General features: G+C 38.0%; 1 protein-coding gene across 2 annotated transcripts in view; it reads right to left on the bottom strand.

Annotated features, from left to right (window-relative positions):
* The window catches only part of PLS3 (plastin 3), an 89168-nt gene extending 64717 nt beyond the window's left edge, over nt 1–24451 (bottom strand). Inside the window, exon 1 of one of the 2 annotated variants that reach the window (XM_082610681.1) lies at nt 24346–24451. The gene's annotated coding sequence lies outside the window, so the exon portion shown is untranslated. Of the gene's footprint in view, nt 1–23687; nt 23707–24345 lie in introns of those variants that run through there. The other variant, XM_082610683.1, reaches the window with a different exon arrangement.
* Nucleotides 24452–25112: the final 661 nt, after the last annotated feature.

The raw sequence follows: 25112 nt of genomic DNA, 5'->3' as shown, positions 1-25112 counted from the left end.
AGTAGCTCTTCCAAAGGCTCACCCTCAAGTACGACGGGGGCCTCTGGAGCCCAGGAGGGGCCCCTCTGCATCCCTCTGGTGTCAGGGCTTCTGCCTGAGCCCCTCTCTGCAGCCACTAGGCAGCTTTTTGACCACCCTGGGGCCCTCACCTAAGCCGTGGGCCAAATGGAAACAAAGGTTTTTGCAGGAAAAAAAAAATAGAAGAGTATATTGTTTACATCTTTGTTTAACTAAATACAGTGACAGCTGGATTTTCATATCTGCTTCTGCATTGTCTGTTGCAATATGTTGTTTTGATTCAAGTATATGAAGAAAACATGGCCTCCCACAGATACATTGTTTGGAAAAAGGAAGTATTTTAGGAGCCTTTTCGGATAATTATGGATATTCTTCTTTATAATACCACGCCAAAACTGGGTAAGTGCTAGTTTCTTAAATAGTTGTTGCAGTGTGGAATCTGATATCAGATCAATGACGTTTTCATACTCTGTTAACGTTAAAATCCATTGGTCTATCTTGCACTTTAAATGGACCTTTTACCCATGCTTGACTTCAGAACATCATGCACTGATCATATGGAACAATACTGTTTGACTAGTACAGATCTGTTGTCACACTTCATTTTACAATATCTAACAAATCACTTCCATTAAAAACACCACCAACCTCATTAGAAAAGTCTAAGTATTGATGCATGGTGGCTGACACAAGTTTTCAAGAATTTGAATTTTTGCTTGAAATCTCTAACTTTATCATTGGCAACAAATACTCTCAGCCGTTTTCCTTGCAGGGACTAGCACACTTGACTCACTTTTGATAACATATCTGCCAAATATTCAGGTCTGAATTATCAGTTAATGCGTCATTCGCTCTTTTCGAGTAAAAATGGTTTTCTATTTTCTAAAAGTGCAGCTAGTTTAGCTTGCAAATCAAAAAACTGCACAAGTGCTTTTCCTCAAGACAATCACTGTAAATCCATATGCAGCAGAAATGTTTTTATGTACTTCCCATTTCATCACACAGAATATTGAAAAGATGTATACCCAAGAGTTGAGATTTAATAAAATTAATTTTTCCTGCTTAATCAAGGACATTCATTAATGAACTGCATGTTATAGGTATTTTTCTAACAGGAAGGGTATGGTGTTGAATACAAAGACTACTAATACAGTGTGGGGCTAAGGCACTAGCAGTTTTACCCACCATTGCTTCTGTCAGTATAGTGAAAAAGCAAAGAACACCTTAGTGTTATTATACAAGTAATTTTGATCTCCAAGGGACTATGTGGCATACTTTTCTATTGAGAACTGGTGCTTTATTTGGTAATATTTATGATGGACTCATCTAATTTTAGAGAGACAAAAACATAAGGTCCATAGGTTTTTAACAAGAAATTTCAAAACTGAGAATGCAATTACCAGAATAGGTTTTAACGTGAGTTCTGTTCTGTTGAACTGTGAAAAGAAAAATTAATTGATTAATATCAATTCTGAAGGGACCAATCTACAGCTTATTTACTCCAAAGAATATTTTGCAGAATCAGGTTCATGTCCATAAGATGGGAATTTATCATGATAGTGTAGTTTTTAGAAACTTTTAATACATTTTTTAAAAGATTAAGAAAGAATATATTTGTTATAAAACTACTTAAAAATATCCAGTTCATATGTAGCAAATCAGATTTTTCTTCTGATAATCAGTAAGAGTTTCCTTCTCTGATACTAGAAAAGAAAGGCTTTGAAAGTTAGACTCTGTATGAAATGCAGAATTATTACTATTTTAAAATATTAAAAATGAAGTGAACTATAGTATTTATGTGTAAAATAATATGCGGGTTATTTGAAAGCAAATCCCAAATAACAAAAAAGGGGAGAGAAAAGATGAAATATAAGAACATCAAATATTGATAAACTGTTGAAACTGTGGGGGGGGTTCTTATGCTATTTTACTTTGTATGTTTGAAATTTTCCATAAAAATAAGCTTTTAAAAATTCCATGAGCTTATAAAAAAGTATTTTGTATTTTGGAAAGCAAAAATAAAATTCCTGGCTCATATTCATTCATTACATGAACACTGAATGAACATCCACTCTGTAAAAGGCACTGTACTTAGATGGCATCAGGAAATAGAAAGATTTATGAAATATGCCTTTTACATTCAAGGAGCTCAGAGTGTCTGTGTCCATATATGTAATTGATTCCCTAAAATGGGTATAATGCCTCCACTATGACTATTCTAAGGGGTACTTACACTATTACAAAGCACAGCTTGAGCCAACTGAACTGCAAATCAGGATAATGCAATTTTAAGGAAAAAAAAAGGAAAATGGCATGAAAAGAAAATACAAAAAGGAAACTTAAAAAATAAGAAATGAGACTCTCTTTGGTTTTCCTCTATAAAAGGAAACCAACAAGAGATGTGAGCAAATATGGGCATGACCACATCATTTTTCCACCACAACCCCATCATCTTATTTTACTTCAGGACAGGAACCATCATGTCATCTCCTTTGAGTCAGCTCTTGTACTACTCACATAGGCAAAAATAACTGAGCAATACATTCACTTTCCATGGTGAACATTAAATACATTAAGTATTCTATAATTCTACCAATGAAAGAAGACAGCAGTTACAAATTCCATATTTTAATTTTCAGAGCTACTATGTCCATTCACACCGCCCGCCCCCCCCCCATATAAATTAAGACCATCCTAAAGAATAAATCCACAAGTTAAATCAGTAACATTCCTCAGTTACTCAAGGGGTCTAATTATAACACTGATAAATGAAAAATAAAAGTGAGAATCAAAAAAATCAAACATTTACTTCAACTATCATCTTCCAGCTTATTGCCGTATATTCCAAACAAATTATCAATTTTTCCCTATACAAACTTCAGGTAAAATGTGCAAGAGTTCTCAAAACTCATTCAGTGTAGGTCTTTAAAAGCTGAGTGATAGATTAAAGGATTTAAAATTGCTCCATTGTTTTCATCTTTAATATTTATTAAGCTCTATGAGGGCAGTGATTGGTCTTTTCACCAATCTATCTCAAGCATCTAGAACAGTGCCTGGCACACAGTAGGCACGCAATAAGTATCTGTTAAGGAGGGTGGGGGCGGGGGGATTGGATGAAAGCAATCAAAAGATACAAACTTCCAGCTGTAAGATAAATAAGTACTAGGGATGTAATGTACAATATGAGAAATTAACACTGCTGTATGTTACATATGAAAGTTAAGAGAGCAAATCCTAAGAGTCCTCATCACAAGGAAAAAAATTTTTTTCTTTCTCTTTTATTTTGTATCTATATGAGATGATGGATATTCACTAAACTTACTGTGATAATCATTTCATGATGTATGTAAGTCAAATTATTATACTGTACACCTTAATGCTGTACGTCAATTATGTCTCAACAAAATGGAAGAAAAAAATTCAGGAACAAATATTTACTTTCAAATGAAAAAAAGTATCTGTTAAATAAATTTGTGATAATAACATTGCATGCTAAAGGAATTAAACTCACTGTCATGTGCTATAGTGGTTTATTACATAATAAAGAATAAACTTTTAGCACTTTTAATGCAAATCACATAAATAAACATAAAAGACATCTACTCTTGTCCCATTGGGTAACCCTACAAAATAGGGTGATTCCTAAGAAGTAATCCAGCCAAAGAAACGGTAGGTTACATCTCTCTAGTGGCACCGAATCCATGATCATATATGGCAGCTGAATGATTTTCTAATTCTCCACTTTTCGAAATTAAGGGCATTTCAGAGAAAAGTGGAATGGAAGGTATAAAGAACTCTGAATTTTATCAAGTTTTCCTTCAAAATTGCCACACACACAAAAAAGAAAAATCGCACTTAAGCTGTCAAGATCTCAGTGCTTTAGCTTTCTTAACTTTAAAACGACTACTTTTTGACCTCACAAGGAATCACAAAACCTTCAAAAGAAACAGCCGCTTCAGCATTTCCTGCCTGTCTGCCCTAGTCCAAGATTAACCTTGTCAGTTTTTAGGAAGACTTATAAAACTCCCTTAAATGACTAATTCAGATGAAGTGGTAACATGAAACCACAGTTTATAAGACGCTGGTTTCTACTTGTTACCAGATGTTGCCATCACTTCAAAGTGTTAAATGCATTCATGAAGAGGTTCAGATATATTTGCATGTGGAATATTTTCTGACTTCTGCTATTATTGTGAAGACAGAGGAAAACTGTTGCCTTGTTAAGTCTTAAACATCTTTAAGGTTGCCAATATTCACATCAAGAATCACCAAGTACTCTCGGTCTAATTCCTCCGTGTAATTCTTGCAAGCACATATATATATAAACACTTTAAAAACACACCACAGGGACTTCCCTGGCGGCGCAATGGTTAAGAATCTGCCTGCCAATGCAGGGGACACAGGTTCGAGCCCTGGTCCGGGAAGATCCCACCAGCCACAGAGCAAATAAGCCCGTGCGCCACAACTACTGAGCCCTCGCTCTAGAGCCCGTGAGCCACAACTACTGAGCGCGCCAGCCACAATTACTGAAGCCCACGCGCCTAGATCCCGTGCTCCCCAACAAGAGAAGCCACCAAAATGAGAAGCCCATGCACCGCGACAAAGAGTAGCCCCCACTCGCTGCAACTAGAGAAAGCCCACGTGCAGCAACGAAGACCCAACGCAGCCAAAAATAAATTAATTAATTAAAAAAAACAAACAAAAACACACCACAAATTAATTCCATTTCTTTGGGAGCTTGTCCTGAAACAGCCCGCTTAAAGATCTAGCTGAAAAATCCAAATGTGTGCGTGTTTGTGTGTATGTGTGTACTTCTGGAGTTGCTTTTTTAGACAAACAGTAAACAGTCACCCGCTTCACATAGTTCAGGGTTCCTTTGCCAGGATAACTCAACAATTGCACTAGGTTTTCTGCTTCTACCCATTCTTCTCTGGTTATGTTAATTTCTTTGGTTATGTTGCCATCGGGGTTTTATTAGGTTAATTAAAAATGTTTTTTAACCTCCAGAGAGAGTTTAAGGCAACAACAATGGTTGCTATTTTCTACACATAATGGTCATTGTTAAGTTTTGGCCCAACACAGCATCCTGAATACAATGTAGATTTATCCTTAAGATTGGCTGCAAAAATACTGTGGTCTCACACAGTGTTATGTGCCCTTTCTATTCAAATGTCTGGGAGATACCCCATAACTCTTATTTTATTTTTGCTGATACCCCGATTGTATTTCTTTGAGGATGGAGTTGAATCCATAAACATAACACTAATGCTGGCTCAGATTTCTAGACACTGAATTGTAACTGACCAGTCTTGCTTGCTCAGTATTTTATTTGGCAATCTGTTAACCTGGTACAGCTAAAAAGTCTCATAATTAATTCTGCCACAAATCAAACAACTTTTGTGTCCTTTGCCTGCTAAAAATCATATTGTTAGCAAAAAGTCATCCATGCAAGAGCAACTTCTTCCTTCTCCCAGTTTATCCCTCTCCCAGGTACTCTTACCTCAGAAATTGGCTAAGCCATTAGCAGGGTTCTTTTGATGGGGTAGACTATGGTAGGCTCACTTGCTCTGAGAATTCACTGCTTTAGAGAATGAGCTTTTAAAAGTCTCTCATTAGACCAAATACAAAAATGCAGATAAGCTATATGTGAAGAAAGAAGTTGGAATATCTGTTTGATGAGTACCATTATACTGCGTTCCTCCTTAAATTACACTTTTTTTCCATCACAGGATAGGTTTTGCTGTAGCTGTGACTATAACCTAAACAAAGTTAGGAGTAGATGGGGAAGAAACAAATCACTGATATTAGTGGTAGTAAATTTTTTTTCAGTATTAATTCTGTATTTAAATGGATTCAATGATCATCATACATTCTTTTACCAAGACTCCTCTATTCTTAAAATCTTAATTTTGCCCTATTTTTTAATTGGCTGAATTTCACTTTCGAGTATTTCTCTTTTCTACGAGTTCTTTTATATTCATGGGAACTGCCTAGTACCTTTATTTCTGAATGACATCTTGGCTTACTATTCTTGGATCGCACTTTTGTCCTTTCAGAACTCGGTACACAATGCTTAGTGGTAGTAAATTTCACTGTAATAATTATACTAAAACTATATGAGCCACATGCTATAACTTAGGTAAGTTTTCCTTATTGAGAAGTAATTCTGTTAATTGTGTTTAAGGTAGTATATCTGGACTGTGATTTTCAAATTCCTGCTTTCTGAGTGTAACCACTTAATGCCATATTCATAATGTTATAGGCTGCCAGTGACATATTTATTGAAACAATAAAAGCCAATTTAGAATATAAACAGGATGGGAAAGAGAGCCAAGTTTTTTTGGTGCTTTCACCCTGAATCATGAAGCAGAAAGAAGGGTGGAAAAGCTTTATCTTGAGAAAGCAAGACAGAAATGAAAGCATGATCTCATTCACTTTTCCCGCACCCAAACAAGGTGACATTTTCTGTTCCTTTCTTCTTCAGCCCTAATCAGTTTAACAGTCCTCTTTTTTAAATCCCTAATAGTAAGTTTCCAAGTGCCCTTTTTAAATTAAGAGGTTTACCAGATTCTTTTTGTAATTTTTAAGATTTTATTTTTCAGAATCAAAGATCAAAGCATGAGAATGCACAAAAGTTTTCATTTAAAATGTTTTGATTTACTATTCATGACTAACAAACACATCCTAAACTCCAATACCCTAAATCCCAATGATTTAGTGGCATATTCTGTTTTGCTATGTGGGTTAATGCATTTGTTTGAAACAACAGAAGAGATAAACCATACTTAAGGCAGTAGGTTTAGGAGTCTTGCAAAGAGAAATCTAAGGTGGGGGGGGAGTCTTTAAAAATTCTGGAAAGAACTCTTCAAATAATTTTAAAATTCAAAAACATCTCAGTGATTTAGAACTTGAAAGTTATATACCTAAATCAAGAATATGTCATTCCTTTGAAAAAGTTTCAATATTGGCAATTAAAAAAAGATATCCAACTTATATCTGAAGAGAAATGACCAATTAATATTTGTTCAGTGATTTAAAAATCATAAAAGTAGGCACCACTTTAGAAAATAAGACCTAGCATAAGACTATAGAAGAAATTAAATTGTCTTCCTTAATGGAATTACCATTTTTAACTTAATTAACATTACATATGCAATCTCAAAATTCTAATTTATTAATGTAACTCCTATTGACAGCACAGTTTTTTTGTGGTCTTAGACCAGCTTATTCTAAAAATTTATGTGAAAAGAAACAGGTCTTAGAACAGGAAAAATTTATTGAAAAATAAACTGGGTGGACTCACTCTGCCTGGTGTTAAGTCATTCCTTGTAGCTACAGCAATCAAGATAGTGTGGTTACAGAGCAACACATGCAGAACAATGGAACAGGCCAGAGAACCCAGAAATAGACCTACACAAATAAGCTCAACTGATTTTTGACAAGGGTGCAAAAGCTCATCAGTGGAGGAATGGTGCTACAGCAACTGGACAACCATAGGGGAAAAAAATAAGAACTCTGACCTAGAACTCATTTTGTGTAATTTTGTGTAAAGATTTACACCAAAATTAACTCAAAATGGGCCACAGACTTAAATGTGAAACATAACACCATAAAACTTTAAAAAAATTTTTTGAAAAATTCATCAGGAACCATGTTTGGTGAAGGGGCCTTGGACATGACACCAAAAAGACAATCCATAAAAGGAAACATTGATCAACTTGGCCTTGTCAAAATAATACTTTTGTTCTGTGAAAGACCTTACTTGGAGGATGGAAAGACAAGCTACAGACTAGGAGAAAATAGCTGTATACCACATATCTGACAAAGGATTGTTATCTAGAATATATAAAGACCTCTCAAAACTCAACATTAAAAAACAATCTAATTGGAAAATAGGCAAAATACATGAACAGATATTTCACCAAAGAGGATATACAGATGGGAAACAAACACATAAAAAGATGCTCAGAATCATTAACAAACTGGGAAATGCAAAGTGAAACAAAAATGGGATATCACTACACACCTATCAGAATAGCTAAAATAAAAATGTGACAATACTAAGTGCTAGCAAGCATGTAGAAAAACTGGGTCGCTCATACGTTGCTGGTAGGAGACTAAATGGTACAAGTTACTACTGAAAAACATTTTGATAGTTTCTTATAAAATTAAATATGCAACTCTCATATGACCCAGAGATTGCATTCTTTGGGCATTAATCCCAGAGAAATGAAAATTTACAATCACAGAAAAACCTGTACACAAATATTTGTAGCAGCTTTATTTGTAGCAGCCAAAACTAGAAATGGCCCAGATGTCCTTCAATGTGTGAATGGTTAAAAAAACTATGGTACATTTACACCATGGAATACTACTCAGCAATAAAAAGGAGGAAGGTATTGATATACACAACTTGGATGAATCTCTAGAGAATTATGCTGAATGAAAAAAGCCAAAAGGTTGCGTACTCTGATTTCATTTACATAATATTTTTGAAATGACAAAATTATAGAAATGGGAAACAGATTAGTCGTTTCCAGGGGTAGAGATGGGGCAGGTGCAGGGGAGGGTGGAAGGAAGTGTGTGCTGTTACAAAAGGGTAACAAAAGGGATTCTAGTGGTGATGGAACTGTTCGGCATCTTGACTGTATCAATGTCAACATCTTGGCTTGGGTATTGTACTATGGTCTTGAAGAGGTTACTACTGGGGGAAACTGAGTAAAGGGCACACAGGATCTCTCTGTGTTATTTCTTACAAGTACATGTCTACAATTTCTGCAAAGTAAAAAGTTCAATTAAAAAATCTAACTCAGAATTAAACACAGAATATAGTATAATTAAATGGATAGGAAAAGGGAAGAAAACTTATATGCAATAATTTCATATCCTAAACATTATTCCCACGAATTTTTCCAAAATACTATAGACATAACTACTGACACTATAGTCTTAGCATATATGGTCAATTCATGACTCTACTAGAGTATTTGATCTGGGTAAATGATATTTTTTCTGTTCAATACCAAAATAACAAGCTGATATAAAGGAGAATTTCAGGGCAAGAACCCACCAATGCATGACAATTTTGGTATCTGTTATTAGAAATATTTACTTAAGTGACACTTCTCCCCAGATAGTCACTCCTTGATCTCTTTCATGTCTTGCATCAAATATCTTCCTTTCAGTGAGGCCTCCTGTGACCACATGATTTGAAATGGCAATGCCCTCTTCCCACTCCCTATACCCTCAACTTTAATTTTCTCCATAATACATTACCATTGAATATACTATATCATTGTTCATTTTGTATCTTCCCCTAGTAGGATGTAAGCTTCATAAGGATGGTAATTTTCATTTGTTTCAGTCACAGGTATAATCCCCAGTGCCTAGAAAATAACCTGACCTATAGAGGCACTCAGTAAATATCTGAATAAGTGAATGAATCAATGAATAAAATGGAATTTTTTTCTTGGTGAGGAGTAGTACAAAAGGGGAATTACTGGCTCTCTGAGAGAGAAAATCCAGTTTGGAAGAAACCAAGAGTGATAAATCCAGGAATTCCCTGGAGGTCCAGTGGTTAGGACTCTGCACTTCCATTGCAGGGGGCAAGGGTTCAATCCCTGGTCAGGGAACTAAGATCCTGCAAGCCACGCGGTGTGGCAAAAAAAAAAAAAAAAGAGTAATAAATCCTACAATGTATATCCAATATATTGGCATTAGAGTTTTCAAAATCCTTTGGATGCAATACAATGTAGGAAACTCTTTAAGATCAATGATTAGGACTGCAGCTTTGTAAGCATAAGAGTACTTTGGTTGAAGATACAACCTAGAAAATAATTTACCACTTTAAAGCTATTACTAATGAATTTTCATTAGCTATGGAAGAGTTGGGCGAGTTAAATAATGTTGCTTAAGTTATAGGTGAAGTGAGTTTCAGAGAGTTTATGTCAACTTTAAAGACATGGCATTTGCCATTTTGTTAACATCTGAAAGAAAACTCCAGATTGTATAAACTGATTCAGGGTGGAAGAGGCATTCCTAGTGAACCACGCTGGACTCTGGATGTGGTATTTAAATTTATGGCAAGGATAGTGATGGATTAGGTATCAGGAGACCCCATGCCCCACCACTGTCCTCCACCACTGCATTAGACCTCTGTCGCCTCATCTGCAAAAATCAGTGGCTGGATTAGACCCTGAGCTCTTCAAACGATGGCACATTATGTTCTTTATCTTAGTGATAACAGTGCCTAGCACACTGTTGATAATTAATAAAGGCCTGTTAAATGAATTAAGTAATTAAATAGGAAGTTCTAAATGGGTCTCCGGGAAATTGTATCTTTTCTTGACTGAACTGCGGCCCTCCTCTCTCAGGGAGGCCTATCCTTTCCTAGTTGGCCTGCCCAGAATAAGGCAGCTAGGTCCAGGAACTTCTCTGTGGGTTGAATACAGAAGATAATGGCAGAGATTGGTTCTAGGTGTCATTAGCTATATTGACCTGAAGGGTTCTTGAAAGAAAAACTCTGATCTGTAACTGATTCTTTTTATCATCCTTGGATAATCCCTCCTTCTCATGTTCATCCCTGAAGAGTCAAAAGGTAAAGACTCCCTCAAACTTACTGCTGCACTTTCTAAATGTAAAACACCAAGCTCTTCTGAAAATGTCAAGTGTCAAATGTACTCAATATTATTTCTGGGTGGATAGACAAGAAACTAGTACTAATGGTCACCTCCTGGGAAGGGAAATGGGGGATTGGAGTCGGGGGCAGGAGGTTTATTTTCTTTATGTCCCTTTATAGCTTTTGAATTTTGTTCTGTGTATGTATTTCACATTTGAAGTGTAAATTTAAAAAATAAATATTAAATGTGCTCAATGATGCTTTAGGTTGACTGAAAACCATTGTGTTTCAAAGCATTTGTCATTTACTTCTGCAATACTTAATACTGCTTACTTTTGTTCCTTATACTAGGTATTCAATAAATGTGTATAAACAAGGAATTTTGTATAAATCTGTTATACAAGTTTTTTAAAAGGTGATTATACAACTTTTACAGGCTTTCCATTATTCAAGCAGAAATATTACTAAGGAATAAGGTAGTGTTGGGAACAAGTTGATGATAATAAGCTACTAAGCATCAAGAAACAGGAAAAGGAGCTTCCCTGGTGGTGCAGTTGTTAAGAATCCGCCTGCCAATGCAGGGGACACAGGTTCGAGCCCTGGTCCGGGAAGATCCCACATGCCGCGGAGCAACTAAGCCCATGCGCCACAACTACTGAGCCTGCGCTCTAGAGCCCACAAGCCACAACTACTGAGCCCGCATGCCCAGAGCCTGTGGTCCACAACAAGAGAAGCCAACACAATGAGAAGCCCGCGCACCATAACAATGAGTAGCCCCCGCTCGCCGCAACTAGAGAAAGCCCACGCACAGCAACAGAGACCCAACACAGCCAAAAATAAATAATAATAAATAAAATTTTAAAAAATAAATAAATTAAAAAAAAAGAAACAGGAGGGGCTTCCCTGGTGGCGCAGTGGTTGAGAGTCCACCTGCCGATGCAGGGGACACAGGTTCGTGCCCCAGTCCGGGAAGATCCCACATGCCGTGGAGCGGCTAGGCCCGTGAGCCATGGCCGCTGAGCCTGCATGTCCGGAGCCTGTGCTCCGCAACAGGAGAGGCCACAACAGTGAGAGGCCCGCATACTGCAAAAAAAAAAAAAGAAAAGAAAAGAAACAGGAAAAAATTAGCTACACTTAGATGTAGAAATCAATATTGCTCAGAGTCAAAGCAAGGATCTACATTAACAGCAGACCAGTGATAAATGAAATGTTATATTGTCAGTACCACTTCTAACTCATTAGCAGACCAGTGGTTAGACATTTAATGTTAACATATCCCATTATTCATAACAGCCTAAAAGTGGAAACAACCCAAATGTCTATCAATGGATGAATGGATAAACAAAATGTGGCATATCCATACAATGGACTATTATTCCGCCATAAAAAGGAATGAAGTACTGATACATGCTATAATGTGAATGAACCTTGAAAACAATATGCTTAAGTGAAAGAAGTCAGTCACAAAAGACTGTATGTTCCATTTATACATAAAAGTCCAGAACTGGGAAATCTATAGAGACAGAAAGAAGATTAGTGATTGCTTAGGGATGGGGAGGTGGAGGGTTGGGGAGAGGCATAGCTTAAAACTCTGGAGTTTTAAGCCTCCTTCATTCTTCCAAGGTGAGGAAAATGTTCAAACCTTGCTGATGGTTGTGCATATCTGTGAATATACTAAAATCCGTTGAACTGTACAATTTACATGGTTGGTACAGAATGTGAATTCTCTCTCAATAACACTGCTTTAAAAAGTGAAAAAATATTAATATGTCCCAATATCCTCATTGATTCTAAAGTTAAGCAGTTCTCACAATGAAAGTGCCATCCGTATGTAATATTCACTCCTGACCATTCACTTAAGACAAGTAAAAGAGGAAGAAAACCAAGGAAGCCATTTGCTTAGTTTTCTGACAGGTTCACATCAATATGTATTTTATTCACTATGATTCATAAGTTACCCATTTGCTGATTAGGTTTTCACAATTTAATCTTTATCAGCAAGGGCCATCCATGGCCATTTATACCCTCTTTCAAATGTATTATATTTATGGAGACCTGCTGTCTGCCAGGTGTACTGTGAAAGAACCAGGAGAATGGGTTTATTTTCTTTTCTCCCTAGAAGAACAGTGTTTTCCATGGTACATGGCAGGAATTTAGTAACGTCTTTGAAGAAAACCATGTACTGCAGACAGTACATCCAGATATACTGCATTCATTTGATCCCCTCCCACCAAATGAAATGATGACCAGATTTGGAATCCTGGGTTTTTCAGCTCATTTTAAAGTCTGGGACAATCAAGAAGTTCAAGGCAGGGCTTCCCTGGTGGCGCAGTGGTTGAGAGTCCGCCTGCCGATGCAGGGGACACGGGTTCATGCCCCGGTCCGGGAAGATCCCACATGCCGCGGAGCGGCTGGGCCCGTGAGCCATGGCCGCTGAGCCTGTGCGTCCGGAGCCTGTGCTCCGCAACGGGAGAGGCCACAGCAGTGAGAGGCCCGCGTACCGCAAAAAAAAAAAAAAAAAAAAGAAGAAGTTCAAGGCAGAAAATTAAGGTGTCAGCTATACCTGTAGTTACTCGCTATTATCCTTGAGTCAGATAAAACTTAACAGAATGCTGTACTACAGAAAGTATGAGAGCTGCATGTGCAAGTAATGGCGAATCAATGTTTTTTAGGGCTTCTACATACATGGATATTTCCACAGCTGCAGAACGAACTACTGCAGAAGTACACGCTGTGCACAACATCTACAATTTAGTAAAGCTGGAAAGAATTTTATTTTTGTAAAAACTAAATGGGGTGTGGCTCATTTTCTTGCCAAAGGGCTATTTTATTCCAAGACACTGGTGTCTGCTGACCTTCATTTATAGGCTGAGCAATGTTCTATTTAAGTAAAATTAACTCATGGTCGGCACTTTTTTTTAGGATGCAATAATTATTGCAAAGAAATAACAATGTTTAAATTTGATTTGTTCTTAGTTTAGATTTGATTATATTGGGTTATACATGAATGTCTTTGTTCACACAAGGTTTAAATTTAGAAATTATTTTATGTTGAGAAAAAAGGCCTTATTTAAGTTCCTTTTCTACATGTAAGAATATTTTTAGGTTTCATGAAATCCAATATTACGTTTTTTCTTCCAGACTGCAGGAGTATCTTACCATCTTTGTAGCCCTAGCACCTAACAGTCTTCATTAAACTTATTTTAGTTGAATGATGAAGTCACTCCACAAACAGACTAATTAAGGCATTGTCCATGTTACTATCTTTGGCTATTACTCCATCTATAGTTTGTACTATCTCAATATATACTTGAGAACTCTGGGCACATTTTAAAGTCTTCCTGAGGGTTACATCTCTTTATAAATGCATTATAGGCTGCCTTTTATATAATCTTTACACATTTCAAGGTACTTGACACAACAGTCCTCCCTTCATCCTGACACAAACCTTCTCTGGTTAGGGAAGTTTGCCACCTTCTGCTTGCACCTATAAATATATTCTAGTTTGCTTTTATTTTTCGCGGGGCCGGGGGCCCAACTAATGCTGGAAAACTTTGATTTAGGATAAGATACCACATGTATGGGTTGGCTTATATCTTTAAACATGTAAATCTATCAGTATTACTTTTTGGTTATCTATACTGCATGGTAGTTTGGATATATTTGTTTTTTAATTATCATAAGACAAAATATAAAATTTTAATTATTCATAACCACTTGCAAAACTGATTCAACTGTAGCTTTAAACTGGAGACCCACAAACTGCTCAAAATATTTGTTGAATGTGTCAATGTCCTTCATCATTTCCTGGTTTTTGCTTTTGAAAACTTCCACTAGAGGAAATAATGGGCATCGTAAATTTAAAATTAATATGATTCACCCATGTCTAAAGGCTACATGTCATCTTGGAAAGATACTGATTTAATTTATAACTCTCTGCCTTCCCCAGCATTTTAAGTTTTCACTAACTTATTTTCTCTTTTCTATTTTTTCAAAGGTAAACTTTTAAACATTCATGTTTATACTATTTCTACTATTGTAGAAACACTGAAGAACTTGAAGCTTTTTTATCCTCCCCCCAAAAACAGGCATCAACATTACCTATTACCTTTCACCCTGCTCTAAGCTAAATTTGTTAGTGGCAGTGACTTTATAATGGTGTCTGTAATGTATTAAAAGAGTCACGTTTCCAATTTTCCTTTGAGGGTGAATTTAGACTGTTGGATGGCATATCTTCATAAAAGGATAAATTAATGGTAAAGGGGTTTCTTAGCTAAGCCAAGAGGCTTCTTCCACCTGGAACATTGTTAAAATCCTCCACATTCGTAATGAAAAGCATTGGAAAGTCATATTTTCACAATACCATTAAATAAAACAGAAAAAGTAAAGTATCTTATTTATCTTCAATGGTGATACTTAAGGAAAAAAGAAGTTTAAATTAGAGGAAAATGAAGAGGCAGCTACAGATACCTGATAAAGATCACCTAAGGCAATATTAATTGACCTGTAAATGGGAACACTGATTGAGCACCTAATATATGCCAGTTTCTTTATAAATGTTCTCCTTTAATTTTAAAGACAAGACTGAAAACAAGTGATATTATCCCCATTTTATAGATAGTGAAATTGAGGTTTAGAGGAATTAAGGAACTTCCCCAATGTCACAGAGATATAAAATAGCAAAACCATGGGAACCCATATTTTATGCTAAAATCCATTCTGACTATGAAATATAGCATGTACATGATCCCTCTGAGAACAAAAAAAGGAGGTGGTAAGAACGAGTTGTCCAGTCAGACAAAACTTTCCACATCACTTCCGGGTCATCATGGGATGCCCGGACCAACATGGTCCTTAGTGCCACCAGTGAACTGGGGTAAGGAGACAGACATCCAGGAAGGGTCTGTGAAGCAGCATGGGATAAGTTTAGAGAGAGATATGCAGTGTACAATGAGCCATTTAAATACACAAAATATTTGTTAAGTCAAGTGTTGTAATTTGGGGATTCACCATATACTGAAACTAGGCACAAATTAACTGGTGGCACCAGTTTTACCACTATTGGATCTCCGTTTAGTTATTTAAGCAACCTGAATGAAACATAAAACTCTGAGTTTATTGAGCATTGTCAACGTACAGGCACACATCATTTTATTGCGCTTTCCACATATTGCACTTTCTACAAATTGAAGGTTTGTACTAACGCTGCATCAAGTGAGTCTATTGGCACCATTTTCCAATAGCATTTTCTCACTTTGTATCTGTGTCACATTTTGGTAATTCTCACCACATTTGAAACTTTTTCATTATCATTATATTTGTTATAATGATTGGTGATCAGTGATCTTCGATGTTCCTAGGACACACTGAAGCCTCAGATGAAAATTGGCATTTTTTAAACAATAAAGTATTTTTAATTATGTACATTTTTTTAGATGTAATGCTATCACACACTTAATAGACTACAGTATAGTGTAAACATAACTTTTATATGCACTGGGAAGCCAAAAAATTGATGTGACTCACTTTATTGTGATAGTCTGGAACCAACTGAAGTATCTCTGAGGCATGGCTGTACTTCAAGAGGCTGACAGCCCGAGATAAAGAAGCCTATCAACAAACACAGCCATTTCTATGTCTGTGAGTCTATTTCTGTTTTGAAATAAATTCATTCGTATCATTTTTTTAGATTGCACATATAAGTGATGTATGATATTTGTCTTTGTCTGACTTACTTCACTCAGTATGATAACCTCTAGGTCCATCCATATTGTTGCAAATGGCATTATTTCATTCTTTTTTATGGCTGAGTAATATTCCCTTGTGTATATGTACCACATCTTCTTTATCCATTCATCTGTCAATGGACATTTAGGTAGCTTCCATGCCTTGGCTATTGTATATAGAGCTGCTATGAACATTGGGGTGCATGTATCTCTTCAAATTAGGGTTTTCGTCTTTTCCACATATATGCCCAGGAGTGGGATTGCTGGGTAATATGGTAATTTCATAGATATAGAAAACAAACTTATGGTTACCAAAGGGGAAGGGGGGGTTAAATTAGAAGCTTGGGATTAACATATACACACTCTATATATAAAATAGATAACCAACAAGGGCCTATTGTATAGCACAAGGAACTACATTCAATATCCTGTAATAACCTATAATGGCAAAGAAGCTGAAAAAGAATATATAAATATATATGTTTATATATATACAGCCATTTAACCAACTTCAGGATTAAAAGTCTCTTCATGATACTGAAAGTTTATGGTCACAGGTAAGCTTTCAGTACTTGAACTGAGTTTTACAGCAATCTGAAATCTAAAGGCTAATTAAATACAAACCTGTCTCCCTTCCCCAATTAACAGTTCTGTTTCAAAAAATAGAACTTCCTATGATTGTACACCCCACAGGATTCTACTTCATCCTCCTTTGCACCTGCTAACTAGATCAGAGGAAACCAAAATATTTCCAAGACATATACTTTACCTAAACCAGCTCCATATGAAACACTATATAAAGAATGGCTTTTTTTTTTTGAGAGCTGCTGTTTGAAATCAAGGCTCTTTTTGCTTACACCAATGTTTAAATTTCAGAGATTGTCAAAGGAATTCATCTTTAAAACAAAAATCTTTGCAATTTCTCTTCTAAATATTTATCTCAAATAATCAGAGTCATGAAATGGTTTTTGCCCCAGGGTGTTCACTGAAGCATTATCTATAAGATATGGAAAGAACAAAAACTTCCAACAACCTGGAATTAGTGAAATAAATTATGAAATATTGACTATATAGAATATCATGCAGTAATTTTAAATATTTTCAAAAATATCTGATTACATTGGAAAACATGTTCATAATATAAGTTAAAAGAATTGGATACAAACAGTATATACAGTATGATCCCAATTTGAAAAATATCTAATGTTCTACACAGGAAACAGATGAAAAATATGAACAGGTGGTACAATTATGAGTAATTTTTATTTTTCTTCTTTATAAACCCTTTTGTTTTCTTCTCATATTTTTAAAGTGGTCTTGTATTTTTTTAATCCAAAGTAAACTGATTAAAAAATATCCTAAGTACACACTACTTAAGACACTTTTCCAGCAGATTAACTAAATATACCTATTGACTATTATAGCAATAGGATATACCCTAGGAATCATGTCTTATCATTTTCACCTCTGAGAAAACAATCTTAAATGGTAATTCTCCCCCACCTGAAATACAAGCACAAAGATGTCAAAAACAACAATAAGAAATGGCAAAAATGGGAATATGCAAGCAAGTAAAGAAATACAGGAAAAAAAAGCTTAAAAATTACATTTGTCTATAAAGGACAATGTGTTATTCAGTGTCAATAGCAGAATGTCAATCTGAGAGCAACACTATGTAATTAGAGCATATAATGTAGAATGCAATAATATGAATATTCAAAGCTATTATGCTGCCCTCTCAAATTCTATTTTATAGAAAGTCAAAATTTTATATACATACTTTTTATGTAAACAAGTATTATATATACATATAAATTTAAAACAGCTTAAGAGAATCAGAGTTGTATTTTCAATATATGGGTTACAAGATTACAAAAAAATGATTTGCTATTTAATCTTTTAAAACAGAGATGGTAGAAATAAGAGGTCAGATTTTATAAAAGAAAATGATTTAACAAAGAGAAACTTCTCTTCAGAACTAGTCATAGGATATCAGGTTATTTCAAAAGTCCTTTAACTCAAGGCTTCCTGCTTATTCCATTTTCATTAAGTACTAACACTTCACAAATGCTATTTTAACAAATGTTAGCAAACATAATTTTAACAAAATAAAAATGCATAATAACACAAAGAATGACAGAGTTAAAGAACTATCATGTAATTGGCAAGATGACAATAGACAGTGAAAATTAATTCCAAGTTAATAGTTTTGAGGGTGGGGATTGAAAATGACCCCTCAGGGGCTTCCCTGGTGGTGCATTGGTTAAGAATCCACCTGCCAATGCAGGGGACACGGGTTCGAGCCCTGGTCCGGGAAGATCCCACATGCCACGGAGCAACTGAGCCCGTGCGCCACAACTACTGAGCCTGCGCTCTAGAGCCTGCGAGCCACCACTACTGAGCCTGCGTGCCACAACTACTGAAGTCTGCACGCTGCGATGAAGAGTAACCCCTGCTCGCTGCAACTAGAGAAAGCCCACGCACAGCAACGAAGACCCGATGCAGCCAAAAAAAAAAAAAAAAGAAAAGAAAATGACCCCTCACAAGTCATCTAGCCCAACATGTTTGTTTTTCAAATGAAGACCTGCATTAACTTCTCACCTTTTCTGTGTTAATGATGGCACACCACTTAAACATAGGTTTACCTCCTCCATTATGCACTTTTCCATACCTGCATATTCAATTTAGAGTGCAATTATAAGGAGAAACATTTGATTTTTCATGCGTAATTTTACACAAAACCTCCTATTACGGGCAATCACAAAACTAAGAATGAAGTATGACAAGCCAAAGTATTTTGTAACCATTACCAATGAACGCCAAAATACTGCTCAGTAGTTACTTGGGAAAGGTTAAAAAAAAACAACCACCACATTAATGGCTTTTACAGGCTACTTGGCACAATATTTGAGGGAAGAAAAATAAAAGAAAGTATTACACATATAGGTTTTTATTCTCTTGTTATCAACCATTTCTCTTATTTTTCATTACATTATGTCTGGCTTTATTTCTTCTTAGCTTGTAAAAGTGGATGGCTGGAGAACATTTACAGACAAGTAAAAATGTGGCAAGGCTTAAGTGATGAGAATTCTACCATTTCTGTAAACTCTTATTAAAGCTTTAGTGTTTCTATGATATACTACTACAGTACTTTGAATTTATATAGCACCTGTCTGCTGAAGAGCCAAGGCTTACATAGCTCATTTATCCTTTCAGCATGCCTGTGAAATACACAGATTGAAAACAGATGGCTTACAAATAAAGTAAAATCCAGATATGAAAACAGAGAACTTCCATGATTTACTGAAGATGGCCTGTCTGTGCAAACTGTAGAAGCCTAAAAGATCCTGGAGTCCACACTCAATGCCTTTTCCAATAAACAATACTACCTCCTTATCATCAAATTTCTAGACCGTTAAGAGAAATTAAGCTTTGTCATAATATAAAATCAGTAAGTTTAATGCACCAAAAATCCTTGATAAGGAATGATATAAATGGTACCTCTATATTTTAAAGAAATAACATTAGTCATGGAATAAGCCACTAGTGATCATCTTCCTGGATAGTCACCAATTTGCCTACAAGGTATTTAGCTTGGTTCAATATAGTTGCATTAAAATTGGGAAAAAATCAACTGATAAATATAGCTGAAATAAGCCAGACTATATCTATATAAAATATATATCTTATAAAAGAAAAAAAAATCCCAGCAGACCAAAATCCTTGAGCCATGCCCTCATTTTATAATTGAGAAAATGCGTGGTGTCTGGCACATGTATGTACTCAATGTTAATTATCAGTATAATAATCTTAAGTGACTTGCTCAAGGTCAAACTATGAGTCAGTGGCAGAGCCATGTCTAGAATCTAGTTCTTCTGAAGCAAGTCCAACATACATCCCCCTTAGCATTGTAATTTTCATTTAACAGCAATGCTTTTTCATCCCTAAAACAGTTTATACTCACCAATATTTGTCTCTCAAGTGCTAAGAATAGGGCAACTTCAATGTTATTAAGCATATTGAATTTTTGGAAACTGTCTCGCCTCCATAACTACCATTGGCCCAAGTATTATCAGATCTTCTCCTGAGACTGACATTTCATGATCAGACAGTTTTTTATATTTCTAGGCCATAATTTTAACCAAAGCTCTCATCACTAAAAACAGCTAGTCGTGACCACTGGTATCTAAAAGACAGTATAATGTATCCAAAAAACTTGAAACCTCCAACACAATGAACATACATCATATGGTGTGTCACTCTCTAGAATAATTATAGACTCAAAACATGATCTAGCTGTTTTCTTCTAAACTGAGTTTTATTATTTTCACAGATTAAACTTTCCCCCTCTGGATTATTTTTCACCAAAAGAGCATGAGCAAGTACAAAATGATTCCAAAAACAGTTACCCAAGTTTTCTTGTATTGATAGATGTTCGTTTTCAATTTTATACCCGCTACTTTTGGAATATGTACTAAACAGCAAAAACAAACAGTTTGGCATATTCATTCCACCTAGATTATAGCAATAGCAAATTCATGAATTTATCATATGTGCTAAGAACATTATGTCAGTAAATTTCTTGGAAAGGCAAGTAGAAATGCTTAAAACAGAATATGGAAAAATGGCAAGTGAATTTTCTTCCTTTTCTCATCAGTTTCACCATAAAGAATCTCCTTAGTGCTCAGGCACCATGGCCAAGTTACTACCCCCTTCTTTTCTGTAATAGTCACGCTGTTTGCCTAGGAGCAAAATTTCATGGGGTTCCTAATAGTGCCCTGGATATTGACATTCTGCCAGTATAAACAGTCAGAGTCAAGTCTAATGTGCTTGCAACCATTTGTAGAAGAGACTTAATCTCAACCCAAATATTACTCACTAGTTATAATTAATCCTTCTACCCAAAATGCATTAAGCCTAGACATTTTTAGCAATTGACCCTAAATGATGGCATCAGACTAGACTAGAGACCTTGGACCTCAGTGTTGACTGTCTGTGTTAAATCAAGGCAGAGCATAATTTATTTGGCTCTCCCACCCCAGGTAAAGAGTTTGATAACTTTCTAGATGTAATTGTAGAAATTAAGAATTAGACTCATAATCCTCTAATTTTAATGAAAGCCTGGGTTTATTAGATCATATGACTAAAAAATGAAGTCAGTAGCTGTAAATGAGTGGACACACCGAGACAATGAAAGACTGTGGTTGGAGAGCCTAGTGAGGATCCTGTTTTGACATGAGTTAATACTATTTTAAAAAGAACTTATCTCCCTACCACTTTAACCTAGTTGGATAGTTGTGCTCTTCTTTTTTTAAGGTAAAATATTTGTTAGGAGTCCCATCTAAAATTATATTATCACCTCTCTTCCACTAGGGGGGTCTATCTACCAGTGTAGTTAACTCCAATTAACTCAGGTGCAGTTTGAGTCCACTTCCAGCTAATCTGTGCCGCAAGGCTAGCCTTGTGGTCAGAACTATGTGCTTTAAAGTTGTTCTAGTTTTTAGGCTCAGAAACCCATGCACAGCATGAAAATGTAGTGCTCAAGTCATTCAGAGGTTGCTGCAGTAAGTAGACAAGGATTTTTGGCTGAAGCATACAAAGCCAAAATCTCTTAAATATTCCCAGTTTCATTTTTAGCTGCCCTAGTTGTTTTCAAGACTGAATACGTATCAACTGGATCCATTTTTGTAAATAAGTAAAGCTTTTAAACTCTCAACCTCAGAGATTCCTCTGCCCATTTCTACACTCTGCAATATATAATCTGACTAGCAAAAAATGCCACGTTTTTCCAACAGCAACCTTAACTTGGTCCACTTGGGTGGGTATTGGTCATTATGGGAGTTGTTTCTGTGGCCTCTCATTATTCTACTAAAGTACTGACAGATAAAAACCCAACTAGCTCGATTTCTTAAATTCAGTGTCCACTGTCTTCCTGCCTGATTTCTGATCCAATTAATTCCAAACCACAATAACTGATGGTTAATTTTAGCCAAGAGATTATCCACCACCTTCAAGCAGATGCCTAATATAGAGAACAGTTCAACTGGAATATAGGCCAGACCCAGGGACATGGACAAAGCCTAATTTTTAAAAAAACACTATCTTATGGGATATGGCTTCAAATCTATCATTTAGGAATGAAATAGGGCATGAATAAATGGACGATTTTTCTAGAAAATAATTAGTAAGATATTTTTTTAAATTTAGAAAAGCCATAACTAGATTGAAGGGCCACAGGGGAGATATATATCCCAGCACAAACATATTTCAAGCCCTTATTTTAAAAACACCTTCTGTTTTTTATTTTGGATAAAATCTGAGCACCAAATTCCCTTTCTGTTCCCCTCATCCAAATCCAAGTAGAACTCCCTTGAGTAGAGGCTAGTTCACACCGCCCCTTCCCCTTTTTTGTCACGGTAGTTTTGGGAAAATGAACTTCAGCCATTACATTCCAGTTTTAAAGTCAAAAGAAGTCATATGACCATTACCCTAGGGGCATCAGAGACTTGGGGCACGTGATGCCAATTGACATATGTGGGGCTTCGGCCACTATGTTGGAATTCACTGTAAATTGGATCTTCAGGATCAAGTTTAAGCTCCCAAATACACTGTGACATCCTGTAAAGCGGAGTGTGCGCTTACCTCTCAGTAGTTTTTAATTTCACCTAGGTTTTCTACCTACTGTGCAGCCAGCCAGGCTCTCTTCGCCACCCCCCATCCCCGGTAACAGGTCGGGCACCCCGAGCATCCCGTCTATCTGATCCTAAACGGCGAGGCTCTCCAACCCAGTTAGTTCTAAACTCAACCTCGAGTACCACCCGGCATGTTGTGCAGATCGGGTGTGGAGCAAGAATTTGCGTCGCGTACAGGAAATGTCAGAAAGCATTAAGCCCACTCCACCTCCCAGGTTGGGATCTTCTGCCCTGGAGCCTGGCCGTCGGAGCCGCCAGCACATTAGAGCAAGTAGCAGCGGCGGCGGCGTCAACTCTGGGACTGGCGAGAAGCCCGGGCGGGGGTGGTCGGCGTCCCCCGGCCTCTCATTAGACCGCTAAGTACTGCGAGTGGGGAAAAGTAAACACCGGCAAGTGCAGCTCTGTGGGAGGAGGGGGATGTTGCCCTCGCCCCCCGCCCCTTCGGCTCTGCCTCCAGAGGAGCCCCGGGAGGTGCCGGGCGGCCGCTGCCCCGACCGCGCGGTCGAGGCTGCAGAGCCAGAGGAGCTGAGAAGGGAGCAGACGGGCGGCGCGGGATCTGGGGAGAGGAGAACGGAAAGGTACTGCCCTAATGGCCCGGAGATGTCCTGCTACAGAAAGGAAAAAAGTGCTTACTCATAGGGAGACGCGGTGCGATAGCGATTCGCTCGCTAACGGCCAGGGAAGCAGGCGGCAGGCAGGCAACCAGAGCCTCGTTCCTTCCCTGGGCCACCGCACCCCGTGGAGCCCGGGGGCCGGGGTGAGCCCGTGAGGTCACCCGAGGAGGGCGAGCGGGGGCTGGAGGCGTCGCCGGCGACCGGCTCCGGGATTTCCTGAGTCCAGAGCCGGCGGAGGAGCGGGGGGAGGAGGGTGGCAGTAGCTGAAGAAGGACGACAGAGGGAAGTTAGGCGCTTGGTTTCCACTTCGGGGCCGCCGCCACGGAAGGGGAGAAGGGCAAGGGCTGGCGTCAAGGACTCCAGCCCAAGTTTGGCAACAAGTTAAGAGCAACTAGTGAGAAAGCACCGTCTCTCCAGTGAAGAGCAGAAAACGTGTTTGCGGCGGGCGGTGGTCGTGGGGAACACTCGGTCACTCCCACCCGTCCTTGATGCGAACGATCGCTTTGGCGCCCAAGGTCTAGGACAGAAATTTCTGCAGCCTCCCTCTCAGTCTCCCGCCTCCCGTGCCAGGCACGTTCCTGCCGAGGTCCCCGGAGATGCTCTCTCCTGGACCCACTCATGCCCACGCCCAGGGATCCCGCTCCCCTCATGCCCTCCCGCGCCTGCAGAGCACTTACATAAAGTCGCAGAGTACCGGATCTGGCCAGACAGCCTCCAACCGACGCACTCAGACAACTTCTGCTGCTCGGAATTTTTGCGGCTGTGGTTCTAAAGCCAGCGCTCCCTCCCCTCCTGCCAGCCCCCTCCGCCCCTCGGCCGCCGCCATTGGCTCCGGTGGTGCTAGCAGTCGGCTGGGAACCAGGAAGGCGATTGGGCCACGAGCCTGTCACGTCAACTGGGTGGGGAGTTGGGAGAATAGGCACCGGGATGGGCGCCCTGGAGGGATGGGGACTGTAACTCTGCGGCTGGGAGCGGAGATTGGTCCTCCGCTCTTGTTTCTTCCCCTCCCTGGCTATGAAGAGATTAGACGTCCCCAGAGCCTGGCTCGGGGACCACGTTCCAAAAACTCGTGTGGAATAAACGAAGAGATGAGAACGTTGGAGCGAGAGTTTGAACGTCACCAAGCCCCTATTTAAGTCTCTGTACAGTTTCAACCCAGAATCGTAAAGAGAATCTCGGCATGGGAAGGGACTAGTAATACTAGTACTTAGTTTCTTCTGCTCCAATCAGCCTGCGTGCGGAACAACGCAGAGGGAAAACCTCAGCAATCTTCCCTTTCCAACGAGGTCTAGGGAGCAGATATATGGACAGGACGAGGCTCTCATGTTTTTGGCTTCGTGCCCAAGTAAATTGTTGACCAAAATCACCTGTCTGGTCTGTTTGTCCATGTGGAAAGGAATGAGAGTTGGAGGTGGGAAGGGAAGGTGGTTCCCACTCGTTTGAC

The sequence above is a fragment of the Mesoplodon mirus genome, assembly GCF_964341445.2.
Source record: "Mesoplodon mirus genome assembly, chromosome: X".
Lineage (NCBI taxonomy): Eukaryota > Metazoa > Chordata > Mammalia > Artiodactyla > Ziphiidae > Mesoplodon > Mesoplodon mirus.
The sequence above is the reverse complement of the archived record's forward strand: the minus strand, read 5'-3'. Positions and strand labels throughout refer to the sequence as shown.